This window comes from Chlorocebus sabaeus, chromosome 1, assembly GCF_047675955.1.
Source record: "Chlorocebus sabaeus isolate Y175 chromosome 1, mChlSab1.0.hap1, whole genome shotgun sequence".
Taxonomy (NCBI): Eukaryota; Metazoa; Chordata; class Mammalia; order Primates; family Cercopithecidae; genus Chlorocebus; species Chlorocebus sabaeus.
Window position 1 is genome coordinate 40,788,322 of NC_132904.1, and position 15,893 is coordinate 40,804,214.

Below are 15,893 nucleotides of genomic sequence, written 5' to 3' on the forward strand. Positions count from 1 at the left end.
TTTGCAATAATCCTTCTTGGGAAGGCTTTCCAGATATTTGAAAGAACTTGGGTTTTGTGATCTAAGCTGTATCTGCTTCAGGAGGCTCCCCAACCTCAGTAACACTGTAGTTCTTGCAGACTCATGAGGTACCACCTTGAAGGTCTTGTATAAGATCTGGGAGAATTCTCTGGATTACCACACAGATACATCTGTTCTCTTTCTTTACTTTCTCTAAAACTAATGAACTTTCTCTCTCTGTTCTAAGCCACCTAAACCTAGGGATGGAGTGATGCAAGAATTTCTGTGGCCACCACCAATATGACTGTACTGGGTCAAACCTGAAGCCAGCACAGCACTGGGTCCCCCCAACTCAAGGCCTGCTATAACCACTCCCTGGATACTGCCTATGTTCATTCAAGGCCCTGGGGCTCTACAATCAGTAGATGGCTAGCCAGCCCTGTATTTCTTCCTTCAGAGCAGCAAGGTCCCCAGTCCCTGAGTGGGTCCAAAAGTGCCTTCCAGGAGTCAGGGTCTAGAGTCAAAAACCTTAGACGTTGACCTAGTATTCTGTTCTATTGTGGCTGAGCTGGCACTCCAACCATAAGATACAGCTCTTCCAACTCATCCCTCCCATTTCCAAAGGAAGACTAGCCTCATCCTACAGCTACCGCTACCCCAAATCACAAGGAGTACTGCCAGACTACCATCGACATTCCTTTAAAGCCCAAATTCTCCCAAGTCAGCTTGTGGTGAATGCTGCCAGACTTGGGACTTACACTTCAGGGGAGTGGGATCCCCGTTGACCAGGCCAGGTACAGAAATGCCATTGAAGAGGCAAGTCCTGGAATCAGAGATGCCAAGAGCTCTCTTGATTCTCTACTCCCCTGTGGCCATGCTGGTACCTGAAGCCAGCAAATCTCAGAGGCTCATCCAAGGCCCTTCATGTAGGACCTGTGTATCGCTGCTGCTTATTAAGGTCCCAAGGGCTCTTCAGTTAGTAGGTGATGAATGCTGCCAGTTGAGGTTCTTTCCTTCAAGGCAGCAGGTTCCCTTCTGGCCCAAGGTGTTTCTACAAATGTCTTCTGGGAGCTACATCCTGGAATGTGTGCCTTGTTAATCTGACTGGTGCCTATTCTGCTGCATCTTGCATCCTAGATGCAAGACAAAGTCCTCCCCACTATTTCCTCTTTTCTCCTCAAGTGGAAAAACAGGCTTCTTTTTTGGAGCTTTGAGCTGTGCATCCTGGGGTTACAGGAGGAGTAATGCCAGCACTCCCTTGGCTGCCCGAGCTAGTGCCTCAGCCTGTCACATGCCCCCTAGTCCACTGTCTCTGGGCCTAGTTCAGCACTAGGAATTGCATAAGAGTTGCAATTTCAAGTTACCTTTCAAGTTTACTTGGAGACACAAAGTCCTTGGTGGCAAGGTTTACAAGTATTCAAGTTTGGACCACTGGAATTGGTGATTCCCTTCTTGCTAGGGCTGGTTTAAATGCTTCCTCTGTGGACAGGCTTTGACTGTGTTTGGATCAGTTTTCCTTTCTGCTCTAACAGAACAGCACTGAGTTCAATGCCTCACAATTGCTGTATTCTCTCTTTCCTAGTTCCCAGAGATGCTCTCTGCACCAGTCACAACTGACAGGCGTGGGGGAAAGGTGGCATCAGGAATTCACAATGTTTTTTCCCATCTCTTCAGTGTCCTTTTTTGTTTTGTTTTGTTTTTTGAGATGGAGTTTCTCTCTCGTTGCCCAGGCTGGAGTGCAATGGCATGATCTGAGCTCACTGCAACATCTGCCTCCTGGATTCAAGCGATTCTTCTGCCTCAGCCTCCTGGGTAGCTGGGATTACAGGTGCCTGCCATCATGCCCCGATAATTTTTGTATTTTTAGTAGAGATGGGATTTCACCACTTTGGCCAGGCTGGTCTGAAACTCCTGACCTCTGGTGATCTGCCCACCTCAGCCTCCCAAAGTGCTGGGATTATAGGCATGAGCCCCCATGTCTGGCCTCAGTGCCTCTTTTAGTGATAGGAAGATAAAACTAGATACTATGAGAGTGCTCACCTAATTTTTGGTTCTTATGAAGGTATTTCATCTGGGTAGACAGTTGTTAACTTGATGTCCTTGGTGGAGGGACAACTGGTGGAACTTTCTACTCTGCCTTCTTTCTCTCTCTCTCTCTCATTTGAATTTCTGATACACAACTGTATCTATTATCAAATATGAACATGGAACAAACTCATACTGTACTAAAGAACATGTCTTGTATTTTGCCTAATGACACAAAATAAGACAGCAATGACTGATAATTATTATTAGCAGTAAATGTTTAACATCAGGAAAATGTAAAATGTCTTTAGTGGTATTTTAAGACGGTTTGTAAAGCTTAGAGGAGTTGGGATGTGAAGAAATGCTGCCATAGACCAGGGAATTAATATTTTCATAATATCTGTGGTTAAGACCCCAAGCTTCACAAAGCCCCTTCTTTCCAATAAGGAATAAGCTAACAGAGGAGACAAAGTTATATATAGTAAGACAGGAAAGGGAAGGAAGTTGATGTGCTGTGAAGCAGAACTATGGACACTTGAAAACTCAGGGATCTCTGCCCCCCTCCTCATTTTCGAGGACATGTAGCGTTGCTCAGCTCATGAATGAAATTAATTAAGCACTTCAATTAAAAGTCACCTTGACTCTAGCAATCAATCAATCAGCAAATCAGCAAGGTTGTCCTCATTTCTAAATTTTTCTCAATGGGAAACGTTAAATTTCGATTAACTCTTTCTGGGCACACAGACAAACACACACACACACACACACACACACACACACACAGTCTACAGAAGTATTACTTTGTTATCCTAAATCCCATTACTAGAAACTTTGGTTAGAAACAAATATAAAATATATATTATTTACATCATTCTAAGGATGAACAAATTTAGGCTTAGAATATTTTAGATACTTTGCCATAGTCACAAATTATAGACCTAATATTTGAAATCACTTCTGCTTTTTTCTATTTTTTAAGACGGAATTTTGCTTTTGTTGCTCAGGTTGTAGTGCAGTGGCACAATCTCGGCTCACTGCAACCTCCGCCTCCAGGGTTCAGGTGATTCTCCTGACTTAGACTCCCAAGTATCTGGGATTACAGGCGCACACCACCACCTCCAGCTAATTTTTTTATATTTTAAGTAGAAACAGGGTTTCACCATGTTAGCCATACTGGTCTTGAAATCCTAACTTCAGGTGATCCACCTGCCTCGGCCTCCCAAAATGCTGGGATTATGGCGTAAGCCACCACGCCCGGCCCACTTCCGCTTTTTTCTAATCAAGATTTAAACCACTTATCAAAGCTCTTTTAACTATACATTTAAAAGGAAGCAGTTTTGCCATTTGTAAATTATGTGTCAATAAGTCTGAATTTTTTTTAAAGTAAAAGTATATTGAAGCTATATGAACAAGATAAATGTGAGTCATTTTGCTCTTACAAATTTTTTATTAAAGGCACACTAATGAATGCTACTTAAAACAATAATAAAAGAGCTAAATAACTCATAGGAGGCAAATAGTATTGAGAGTAAGAGATGAACTTTGGGGTCCTCCATGCTTCATTTAGAAATCTGTCTCTGCCACTAAATAGTTATGCGACTTTGAGAAGAATTACTTAAAATCTCTAAGTCCATTTTTTTATCTGCCAAATGAGCTAACAATATTTCCTTATGACTTCCTTGAAGATTTAATGAGATTGAGTTTGTGTGTGTGTGTGTGTTTGTGTATACACACATCATGGTGTAAAGGGTAGACTCTCAATGAGTGGCATTATTATTGGATTTAATGAGAGCCTTTTCCTCCAATTGTCGAAAGTGAATTGCAAGGACATAGAGGAACTGAAAGCTTCTTACGTATTCTCCAAACTGAAAATGTGGAGAGGGAAGAAAGGACATTGAGATATTGCATCCCTGGAGACAATGTAAGACAAAAGCTCTTATAAGTGAGAGCTTTTAAGAGGTGTGTTTATTGCATCCCTGGAGATATTGCATCCCGGGAGATACTAAGAGGCCAAGTAATACTGACCAATCAAGGAGACAGTGAACAAACAGCCAGGACACAGCCTATATGTACATTAAGTGTCTGAAGAGATAGGAAAGTTAAAAGTGGTGTCTTCTGAATTTATGCTTTTTCCTTCATCAAGAAAAGTTATTGGTATTGCCCTCTGCAGAAATGAATTTATTCAGCAAATATTTATTAAGTGACACATAGAAGACAGGTTCTGGAGGCTTGTGCCCCAAAACTGCCAGAAACAATCTCTTAATATATCTGGATCATTGAATGTGGAGCACTAAGATATTGTATCCAACTACTTTCCAAATGTGTGTCTTAACTTTGATTCTACTCCCACCACACTCCAAGCCAGCCTTGAGTGGAAATTGCTTATTTGGGGCGTTGTGATAAAATCAGAAAGAACAGACAAGGAAGGAATATCAGTCTAAAGAATACATTATGGGCCCAGATTTCACTGAGGGTAATTGAAGCTTATTTCTTGGGGAATCTCTAGAAGCTGGTGTCATGCACACCCCTCAGTATATGAAGGATATTGAATACCAGCACAGCAACTCCTGTAAAGGGATGCTGAGGTTGGCATTGGGGTTAATTCCTTTGCATTTCTGGCCCATTTATGAGCATGCAAAACACTGGGGCTAAGGACAAGGAAAGTCCTCAGGCAAAGGAAAGCAGGTGCTGGCTGACTTTGCACTAAAATCGTAAGAGGAAAGGCTACGAGTGGGGTTAAAGTCGTAAGAAATTTCACTTTCATAAGAGCTAGGTTAAGCAAACACAAACAGGTTTCTTTACTTCAGTTATTCTCACTTCTGTTAGTATGTGAATGTAAATATAAGTTATGTAGCTTCAATATGGGGGTATAAGTGTTTCCCAAACTGTTTAACAAAGAATCCTTTGCATTCCCAAACATTTTGTAAGATTAGAGTTTCTTATAACTATTATAGCATCTAGGATCTGTTCCAATTGCCTATATTTTACAAATAAGAAAAATTAGGTCTAGATAAGTAGTAATATATTAATAATAACTAAAAGTGCAGAAATGTGGAAAGAGAAGATTAGCTTTTCACACAAAGTTAAGTCAGTGAGGAATCCAGAACATGTGACAGGGTTTTGTGTTAAACACATCCTTGTGATTATTTTCTCATTCTAGCTTTATCTCTTCTCCTATTAGCCTTTTTTTATGCTGGCTCTGTTCTTTGATATCAAATCTTTCATGTCCATCAATCTATATCTAAAGTATATATTTTACTATAACCATTATATGAAGTATAATTACTTAACAAAACATATGTTAAATAATAGATAATACATAATTAATATTACTTAACATATTTATAATTAATATATTGATACCAAGGCATTATGCCACTTTTATAATTCCACCTCCACTCAACAGAGAACGTTCAAATCTTTATTTTCTAATCGTTATCCCTATAAGTAGATTATACACATAAGATTATTTTTGTTTACTAGGTGAGGACACAGAGGTCTAAAAATGTTGGCATTTTCTAAAAGTGATAAAATAACTTGTACTTAGAGCCAAGATTCAAACTCAAGAATAAAATTTTTGCCTTCTGATCAGTTGAAACCTGCTTCAGGTTCACCCAAACTCCCTCTGTTCTCAAAGTCCTTGAATTAATGTTTTTGGATATTTCAGTTGGGGTTATAAATGGCCTCGCTATAGAGTAATTGCTCTTTCAAACACTTTTAGTAAACTAGTGGTGGTCATGCATGTGTTTCTGGCATTTTGCATGACAAACCTTATAATATTTTATAAGGCTAAGAGAACACGAAGAATGGGAGACCAAGTAGCTCCAACACAATCAGGCAATAAACAAGTATATAAATAAAAGGTTAATATCACTAATTATTAGAGAAATGCAAATAAAAACCACAATGAGATACTATATCACACCAGTCACAATGGCTATTACTAAAAGTCAAAAAATAACAGATGATAGCAAGGTTGTGGAGAAAAAAGAACACTTTTATACACTATTGGTGGGTGCATAAATTAGTTCAACTATTGCAGAAAGCAGTGGAGTGATTCTCTAATGAGCTAAATCAGAAATAGCACTTGACCCAGCAATCCTATTACTGGGTATATACCCAGAGGAATATAAATCATTCTACCATAAAGACACATGCAGAGGTGTGTTTATTGCAGCATTATTCACAATAGAAAAGACATGGAGTCAACCAAATGCCCATCAATCACAGATTGGATAAAGAAAATATGGTACATGTATACCATAGAACACTATGAAGCCATAAACAGTAACGAGATTATGTCCTTTATAGGAACACCAATGGAGATTGAGGCCATTATCATTAGCAAAGTAACACAGGAACCAAAACCAAATACCACATGTTCTCACTTACAAGTGGGAGCTAAACGATGAGATCACATGAACACAGGGAACAACAGACACTGGGGCCTACTTGAAAGTCAAGGGTGGGAGTAGGAAGAGGATTAGAAAAAAATAACTACTGAGCACTAGACCTACTACCTGGGTGATAAAATAATCTGTACAACAAACCTCTGTGACATGAGTTTACCTATATGACAAACCTGCACATGTACCCTGAACCTAAAAAATAAAAGTAAAAAAACAAGTGGACAATAAAGTAAAAGTTTTATCTAAATATTCAAATTCTTCATCTGAATTTATTTTTATTTTTTATATTTTATATAATAATATGGTATATTTTTATATTATATTGACTTTAATTTATTTATAGTCCTGAGAATCTGTCACCTCTAGAAAACTGGTGGCTAAAGTCAAACAGAAATCTACATAAGGTGAGCTAAAATGCCTAGAAAGGAATTGATCCTAACAGAACCCAGCCCGGACAATCTTTACCATAATAGCAAAGACAGTTTACCGATCAAAGAGAACATATTGAAAAGTATAGCTTTGTTGCTTGAAGGTATTCCTTATACAGACCTCTACGGAATAATGCATAAGTTATTTGGTGATAGAGAAGTAGATGGTTAAGGGAAAAAAAGTAGAATTAGTTATTTCATGTAAAAGACTGCTAGACATTTTGAGATGCAAACTACTTTAGTATCTATCAGAAACAGCAAAGGGCAGAAAAGAGTAAAAAATTGTCTGGATACATTACATCAAGGCACCTACCTGTATGGCCCATTGTGAGGTAAATGAGGTCAAAAGTGAAATAAAATCATACTCACCCAATGGAGACTATGTCACTCCAGAAATAGTTATGGGGGCAACTTTTTGCTGGAGATCGAGTACTGCCTTATAAAACCTGTTGAAGGCACATAAAATAGAAGTTATGATGATAGTAACAGTAATATAAACAGTGATGCATCTTTATGAACATTTACAGTTTTCAAAACACTTTTACATACATAATTTTGTTTAGTTTCACATTATTCAAATTGCTACTGGAAAATAAAGAAGATCCAAATTGTTATTATTGGCATATTCTTAAGCTCAAATACATTTTTAATAGAGAAGGTAATTCCAAAAAAAATGTTTTTCTCAGATCCCAAAAATCTTTAGAAAGTGTCAAGTTGGTACTCTTAACCAGATGTGTGATCTACTTGATTGTCAAGGTTGACAAATTATTCTAATGCTGATAATAACCATTCCCATAGATATATTTTCTTATCTGATAAAATTGAAGCTAAGAATTTTTTTTTCTCAAGAACTGCCAATCTGCAAAATGATAGAGAAAAGACTCAAAACAAACTCAGGCTCTAAATTCAATTATCACACTTTCTTTGCAGATGATAAACTTTATAATGCGAAGTTCATACTATAAAAGTTTTGCTTTGTTTAAATATATAATGTACAATTGCTCTATGGTACATGTTGCATGAACTGATTGACCTAGCCCACTCAATAACTTGACATTTTTTCTTGAGTTTACAACTGAAGTTGGTTTCCACTGTTGCTACAACTCAACAAGATGTCGAAGATCATTCCTTAACTATGACTTTTCAACCAGCCACAAAACACACATTTTAGACCTGCCAAATGTATAAGCTTTCCTGTACAAAAATGTGTTAAAAATCTATTGGCTTAAAATAAATCTCCTGGTTAAATCACAGTTATATAGGTCAGGAGTCTGAGTGTGCTCTAATGTATGTTACGCTTCATATAAAAAGGCTGAAATCATGGTGCCAGCCAGGCTGGGGTCTTATCTGGAGACTATGGTGAAGAGTACTCTTTCATGCTCATTGTGGTTGCTGGCTGAATTCAGTTCCTCCAGTTGCAGGACTAAGGTCTCTTTCTTTGCTGGCTTCCAGGTGGGAGTATCTCTAGGTCAAGAGTTCGAGACCAGCCTGGCTAATGTGGTGAAACCTTGTCTCTACTAAAAGTACAAAAATTAGCCAGACGTGGTGGCACATGCTTGTAATCTCAGCTACTCAAGAGGCTGAGGCAGGAGAACCTCTTGAACCTGGGAGGCAGAGGTTGCAGTGAGCCAAGATCATGCCATTGCACTCCAGCCTAGGCGATAAGAGCAAAATTCCATCTCAAAAACAAAAAAAAAGCATGTGCTATTTAGTCACATGCATTACCTCACATACTTATTTTTTTTGGTGATGAGAACACTTAAAATCTACTCTTAGAAGCTTTCAAGAATGCAATACATTGTTATTAACTATAGTCACCATATTGTGCAATAGATCAATTGAATTCATTCCTTCTATCTAACTGAAGTTTTGGTTCCTTTTATCAACATTTCCCCAGTCCCCTCTCCCTCCCCGCACACCCCTGGTAGCCACCATTCTACTCTCTACTTCAACAGATTTAACTCAAAAGTTCTCTGCTTTTAAGGGTATGTGTGATTACATTGGGCCAATGCAAACACTCCAGAAAAATCTTATTCCCAGATACCAAGGATTAAGATAGGATATTTTTCTGGGGCCATTTACAAAATTTTGCCTATCATACCAACTTTAATTTTAATTAATTATTATTTTTTATTTTTTTAGACAGCGTTTCACTCCCATTACGCAGGCTGGTTTTCAGTGGCGCAATCACATCTCACTGTAGCCTCCACCTCCCTGCCTCAGGAGGATCCTCCCACCTCAGCCTCCTGATTCGCTGGGTCTACAGGCATGTACCACAATATCCAGCTAAAGTTTTGCATTTTTTGTAGAGACAGGGTTTTGCCATATCACCCAGGCTGGCCTCGAACTCCTGGGTTCAAGTGATCTGCCCGCTTTGGCCTCTCAAATTGCTAAAGTAACAGGTGTGGGCCACCATGCCCAACCAACTTTAATTTTTAAAAAAGTAAAAACAAACACTTAATAAATTAGCCATGCATGTTTTAGCAGCAAATTAATTTTATGGATACAGCTATAATGTAGTCAATACATGAAATGACTTTAACATCAAAAGCATGTACTTTCTTTTTAAACATTTAATATTATATATGACATATAAGTATTATATTTGTACTTATGCATTAAAATATGCATTAAAATAGGTTTGGAAGATAATCATGTGTGTGAAAACATCTAAAGATATGTATTTGATATGTCTGACAGCTTTGGATTCAAGTAGCTAAAACCTGAGAAAAGGTGATTTACTCTAGATTTGGTTTTGTAGCATCCTTTTGAGGTGACAGAACCAGTTCAGGCTAGAAATTTCAATTATAGAGTTAATAAAATAGATATCTGAATTTTGTGAGCTACAGAAATGGTCATTGAAGAAACTGCCAGTAGACTCCAGGATTAAAGAGATGGCTTTTCCATGAAATTAAAAAGTTTTCTAAAGGGACTTTATCATTTTATAAACTTTGTGGTTTAATTTAGGGTAAAACAGCTTTTGGATGGGTCATAACGATTTCAATTCCTTTTGGATTAGAGAGGATGCAAACATTACAACCTTGACCACATTTTTCAAAATCTAGTTACTTCAAGTTCTTTTGGGTGGAGGAAAAATGAATCCTTAATAAATACTTACATGGTCATTAATCTGATTTCAAGTGTTTCAGCATAGTTCATTGACAGACTCAAAATCTGATGTTGAACAGAAACAGGTTCTAATTTTAGCTCTTTAACTTAACAGTTATACTACCTTAAAGTGTCTTTTATCATTTTTTTCTACCAGACAACATACATATTATAGATAAAATATATGTTAGCTTGGACAAGTTTATTCTCCTTAGATTATTTATGTGAATAACAGGGATGGGAAAATCTTACCTCACAAAATGTTTTTGGAAAAGTGCTAGTGCAATGATGATCACATCATAGGTGATCCATGTTAGTTTCACTTTTTAACTGTCCACTCAAGTTAACATCTCCCTGAAACCTCCCTCCCACAATTTTGAAGGCATTTCCTGCTTTTGCACACTCTACCGTCTACCATAAGTGAAAGTTTCATATCCCATTGGCTTGAATGTACTTGAAAGTTTTTATATTATACAAAAGAGATACAGTGAGTAAGACTGGCACAGACACTTGTTAAAGTGGAAAATAAAATACTGAAAGAGATTTTGACATGAGATTTACATTTTATTTTTTAATATGTGTCAAACCCACTGCTGATCATTTTTCATTCAAGGACAAAACAGTAAAAACATTCTTTCCTTTCCTTTTATTTTCTCCTTCATTTGCCTTTCCTCCTTAAAAGGAGACAAAGTATAGTTTCTCCCAATCCGAAGTAATTAGATTTGCTCAGGGAAAGACTACTTAAAAGAAAAATGTGACGATACAATGGGAAAAAAATGAACATTTCACTCAAGATTTTAAAACCTTTAATAGATTCTATTTATTTTCTCTGTACTTCTCTAATACAAATAAGAAACCTATTAACTAATCATCTTTTCTTGAGGATAGGAGAAAACATATGAGTTCAGGGATAGACTTTTCCCTGCTAGGCAACTTAGTATCGCATTTAACTTGCAGGTAGAGGCAGGGTTATGTCACATGGGGTTGTGTTCTGAGAAATGGGCAGTTTTGTGGATTTTTTTTTTTTTTTATACAAGTAATAGGTATCTATTTGGTTTGCAGATTTCATAATTAGAGAATTACACTTATAAGCCTCGGGAGTCAAAGGAGAAAACAAACATCACTAAGGAAGAAAGAGAACAATTTTATTCATAGGATATTTATCTAGATTGTGGTGTATTTTTTCCCTGGGTGTCATTTTACGTTTAGGTTGACCTGTATAAAGCAGATGTTTTCACAGTTCAAAATGAGCCAATTATTGGCAATTCGATATGGTTTAATTTAGTAAAATTGAATAGGTACAATATTTTTGATGGGTCTGTGACAAGTAGTGATTATTTTTCTATGATAAGATTGCTTAAATTCTCACTAACATATATTATAAAATTTTGGTTTAGTCTGTGAATCATAAAACTAATTTTTCTTCATTCATTTAATATTTATTGAGTGATGACTATGTGCCAGATACTGTCTTATGCATAAGGCATAGTACACAACAACGTCCTTCCTTTCACAAATTGTATATTGCAGTGGATAGATGGAATATAACAAAGATGCATAAAATCTCTGTTTAGCATGTTAAGTAGTAATAACTTCAAAGAAAAAAAGGACAAAAAAAGAGTATTGGGTTGTGGGAGTAGGAAGAGGAGTTTAAAGTGTTTAACCTTGAGGAATAGGAAAGGCCTGAATGGGGTAAGGAAATAATTATAGTGAATGTCTATCAAAAATAATGACAGAAGCAGCAAGTAAGTGCAGAGGCTCCTAGTGTGCCTGATGAGAATCGGGCACAGTGTGAATAGATAGAATGGAGTGAGCCTAAGGGAGAACAGAGACTCAGTGAGGTCACTTAGGGACTGAGTGTACACAGAAGATAGAATAGGTATGAGGGCAACATCTCAAGACTTAGAATTTAGTAATTTGAGAAGAAATGAGGAAACATACGAAGAATGAATCTTCAGAAGTACAGAAAGAAAATCAAGTGATTGTGGAATCTCAAATGCCATGTTAAAAAGATATTTTGAGAAAGAAAAAGTGATCATTTGCTATCTTTTCCCAAAATAGTGGATTTCTGTTTTTCATTAGGAATGGGGGCTATACTTTCCCATTCAAGATTTTACTAAGGTATAATGAAAATTAAAGAAACAATATGAGTTCTTAGGACGTTTTTGCATGGCAGAAACATCTGGATAACATAATATCATTACATATTATATATAATCTGTACTGCTTCAACTTCAAATAATGACGGGTAGCCATGAGGGTGATACATTCTCATAAAATACTTTAAATACAGTAAATGTTTCTGTCCACATGCTGTGGATAGTCCATTGATTTTGAAAATTACCTTCAGAATCTTATTTACAGAATTTCATGGGTCAGAGCAAAGCTTATAAAACATAGAATAAACTGTCTACTTTCAAAAAACAATCTTCAATTTATGTTCCATTTCTGATATCTTTGTTTACCAGTAAGTGATGACTCCAACAACACAAGTCTTGTGAAACAACAATAACCTTTAACTTATACTCCTTTATGAAGTCATGTGGCAGTTGCTTTTATACACGGAGGTGATCCCAGAGACTGAGATGCTATTTCCAGCTACTCAGATGAGTCATTTAACCTCTTTTTGCCCTTTAAAGATAAGAATATATTGTTCTTTGGCCTACCTCACTGGGATGACATGAATATTGGTGAGATAATGTCTATGAAACAATTTGAATGTCTCACACACGCGCACACACACACATACACACACACACACAAATGCCAAGTGTTGTCAAAGCAGCTTGCTGGAGTTTCTGATCCAGAGGCTGAAAAGGAAACCCATGAAACTAGATTTTTTTCACGGACATTGTAAAGATTGGGGATAAAGGGAGATTCTTTCTTTTCTGCAGAAGGGAAACCATTGCTCTAAGGCTGGAAAAAGGTTCATGGAGAGAGAGGCTTATCTGTCTTGAATAAATTTCTGAAGAACAGTTATTGCTTTTACAAGGGTTCAGTAGGCATAGGCATGTCAAAAGACGCACGTGAAACTGCCCTAGACAGGAGAATGGAGAAATCTAACTTCTGGGATAGCTACTTTCTTCCCTGTTTCCTTGTTTGTGGCACTGGAATTTACTAGGCTGGCATAACTTATAAAAGTGGGAGTCATTCTTGTGTTCTTTATTCACCATATCCAATCCACTTCCAAATCCCGTCTGCTGTCTGTCATCATTATCTTGCTAAGCACCACCTGTCTTTTTGTACTTACTATTTTGCTTTACTCAATCTACTAGAATCCTCTCATCTTGATTATTGTGGTTCACTATTGTGGTCAGGCCTCATTACCTAACTTACTGTATTGTATTTCTCCATTCCATCCTTCACATCTAAAGCACGTGCCATTCCCTTTTGTCTTATTCCTGCTGATTCCATCAAAGTTTTTACCTTACAACTTCTGAAATATAGCCTTTGCTCCAGGCATGCTGAATTATTAATAGTTCTCCAACAGCACAATGCTGTTTCATACCTCTGGCTTTTACACATGTGACTTCTGCCAGGAAAGTCCTTCCCTCCTTTTACAGGAGCAATAATATAGTATGGTGCTTGGAGCAAGGGCTTTGGTAAGGATCAAATGTCATCCTTTTCTTCCCAGCTATGTGTCTCTGGGCAAAATTCTGAATTTCTCGTTGTCTCAGTACCACCTCTTCAATATAAAGATAACAACAAAATCTACATCATAGGTTGTGATGAAATTACATTGAAAAACTTGTGCAAATGATTTGCTTAGTACATCTTAGAAGACTCATAGCATCTAGTATTACTATTGTATTTTGTCTAAGTCTTATACCATAACTCAAAACTTGCTGGTTTCCTTTTTATAAACTTTGTTCTCCTCCTCACTCTGCAAAAGGGTAACTGCTTACTTCCTCTTTTGTCCTACTCTTTTACCTTACATGAATAGTATAGTAATTCTAATACATGTTTGAAATTCTTTGCTTAAATAGGTGTCTTGTACACTGGATTGCAAAAAAATTGTTAAAAATAGATCTTTTTTGGCCAGGCTCAGTGGCTCATGCCTGTAATCCCAGCACTTTGGGAGGCCAAGGCCAGTGGATCACAAGGTCAGGAGTTGAAGACCAGCCTGGTCAAGATGGTGAAACCCGGTCTCTACTAAAAGTACAAAAAATTAGCCAGGCGTGGTGGCAGGGACCTGTAATCCCAGGTACTCGGGAGGCTGAGGCAGAGAATTGCTTGAACTCAGGAGGCAGAGGTTGTAGTGAGCTGAGATTGCACCACTGCACTCCAGCCTGGGCGACAGAGTGAGACTCCATCTCAAAAAAAAAGTAGATCCTTTTTATAGTCTTATTTATTTACCAATTTCTTCAATACTAATATATTGAAGGAAAAAAAGAAAACTAGAGTCATTGGTCTTTGTCATAAAACATAAAATATCCTACAGAGGTCAAACAAATGTTGTTCTTCTCTTCTGCTGGGAAATATGTGGTTCCCTAGAGTTTCATGGTACAAACATTGATTTATTTTTTTTTCCCCTAAGAGTTATGTTTTCTTGCCAATTGACTTACTCATGGACACACAAAACTACAATGATTTGTTCTGTAGAAAGTTCCCAATCACTTGTGGTAGCTACTATGTATCATGCTCCAAAGCTGAGATTTTTATTATAGTATGTCCTGAGTTTTCTATTTTATCATAGATAAAATATTTGGAATTAAACCTGGTTATTACCAACCTGTCTTTAACTGAACCATATTGATCACATAGCTTAAGAATGGGATCCTGGACATTTATTTTTAAAATGCAGGTTTATATGTAAACCGACAAATTTTCAATTATCTATAATTAAGCTCTAACATACAAATTTGCATATTAAAATTCCAGAATAGATCTTTCATTATATCTATAATTTCATTATAAAATACTAAATTATCACAATTTAATTGGAAAAAATACAAAATGTCAACAATTTTGAATTTTTTTTCTTTTTCTTCTTTTTTTAAGATGAGCCTCATTCTGTCACCCAGTTTGGAGTGTAGTGGCATGATCTCAGCTCACTGCAACCGCCAACTCTCAGGCTCAAGTGATCCTTTCACCTCAGCCTCCTGAGTAACTGGGACCACAGGTGCATGTCACCATGCATTACAAATTTTTTATATTTTTGGTAGAGACAGGATTTTACTATGTTACCCAGGCTGGTCTCAAACCCCTAACCTCAAGTGATCCACTCACCTCAGCCTTCCAATGTGCTGGGATTACAGGTGTGAGTCACCATGCCCGACCAATTCTGAATCCTAATCAATGCTCCTGTAATACTTCTAAAAGCAATTTCTGTACTGAAAGTGTTACATGTTGAAAAAAAAAAACCAACTGTATCTTTGGTGGCAATAAAAAAATTTAATCAGAAGTTTATCTTTAGGCATTTGAAAAATATTGAATTTGGTTTTCTAGTAATTTAATATTTGTCATTAATAAGCAAGCTGAAAAAAAAAGTGACCCAAAACAGATTGTCACAATAATATAATTTGTCAGTTTGGTTAGGCCATATAAATAAAAGCTGCAGGGAAGGTACCCCTTGTTGACGGTTTCTAGTTTTCCTTTCGTTTTTTTTTTCTTCTGTACAGATTTGAGCACCTTGAAACAGCAACATCTCTTCTAAAGGAAGAATGGATGGTGAGTTTTCAGGCTGTATGCCTCTTGGTTCCCATTTAGCTCAATAAATTAACAAGCAGTGTACCCTTTATTCTAGGAATTTTAAAGTACTTGTTATCCTGTGTAGTATCATAATAGCTTAGAAAAATGTTCCTTATAAGACAGAAAAGTAATACTTAATTTTCATCCTACAATACCTGACAATTAGAACTACAGAATCTAGATCAGAACTATTTAAACTTTTTAGTTGCTGAATGCAGTTTTTAGAGATATA

General features: G+C 36.9%; 1 long non-coding RNA gene across 1 annotated transcript in view; it reads left to right on the plus strand.

Annotated features, from left to right (window-relative positions):
- LOC140713364 (uncharacterized) overlaps nucleotides 1-15,642 on the plus strand; it is a 223,055-nt gene extending 207,413 nt beyond the window's left edge. Inside the window, exon 3 of the long non-coding RNA XR_012095403.1 lies at nucleotides 15,592-15,642. This is a non-coding gene — a long non-coding RNA (uncharacterized lncRNA). The remainder of the gene's footprint in view (nucleotides 1-15,591) is intronic.
- The last annotated feature ends 251 nt before the right edge of the window (nucleotides 15,643-15,893 follow it).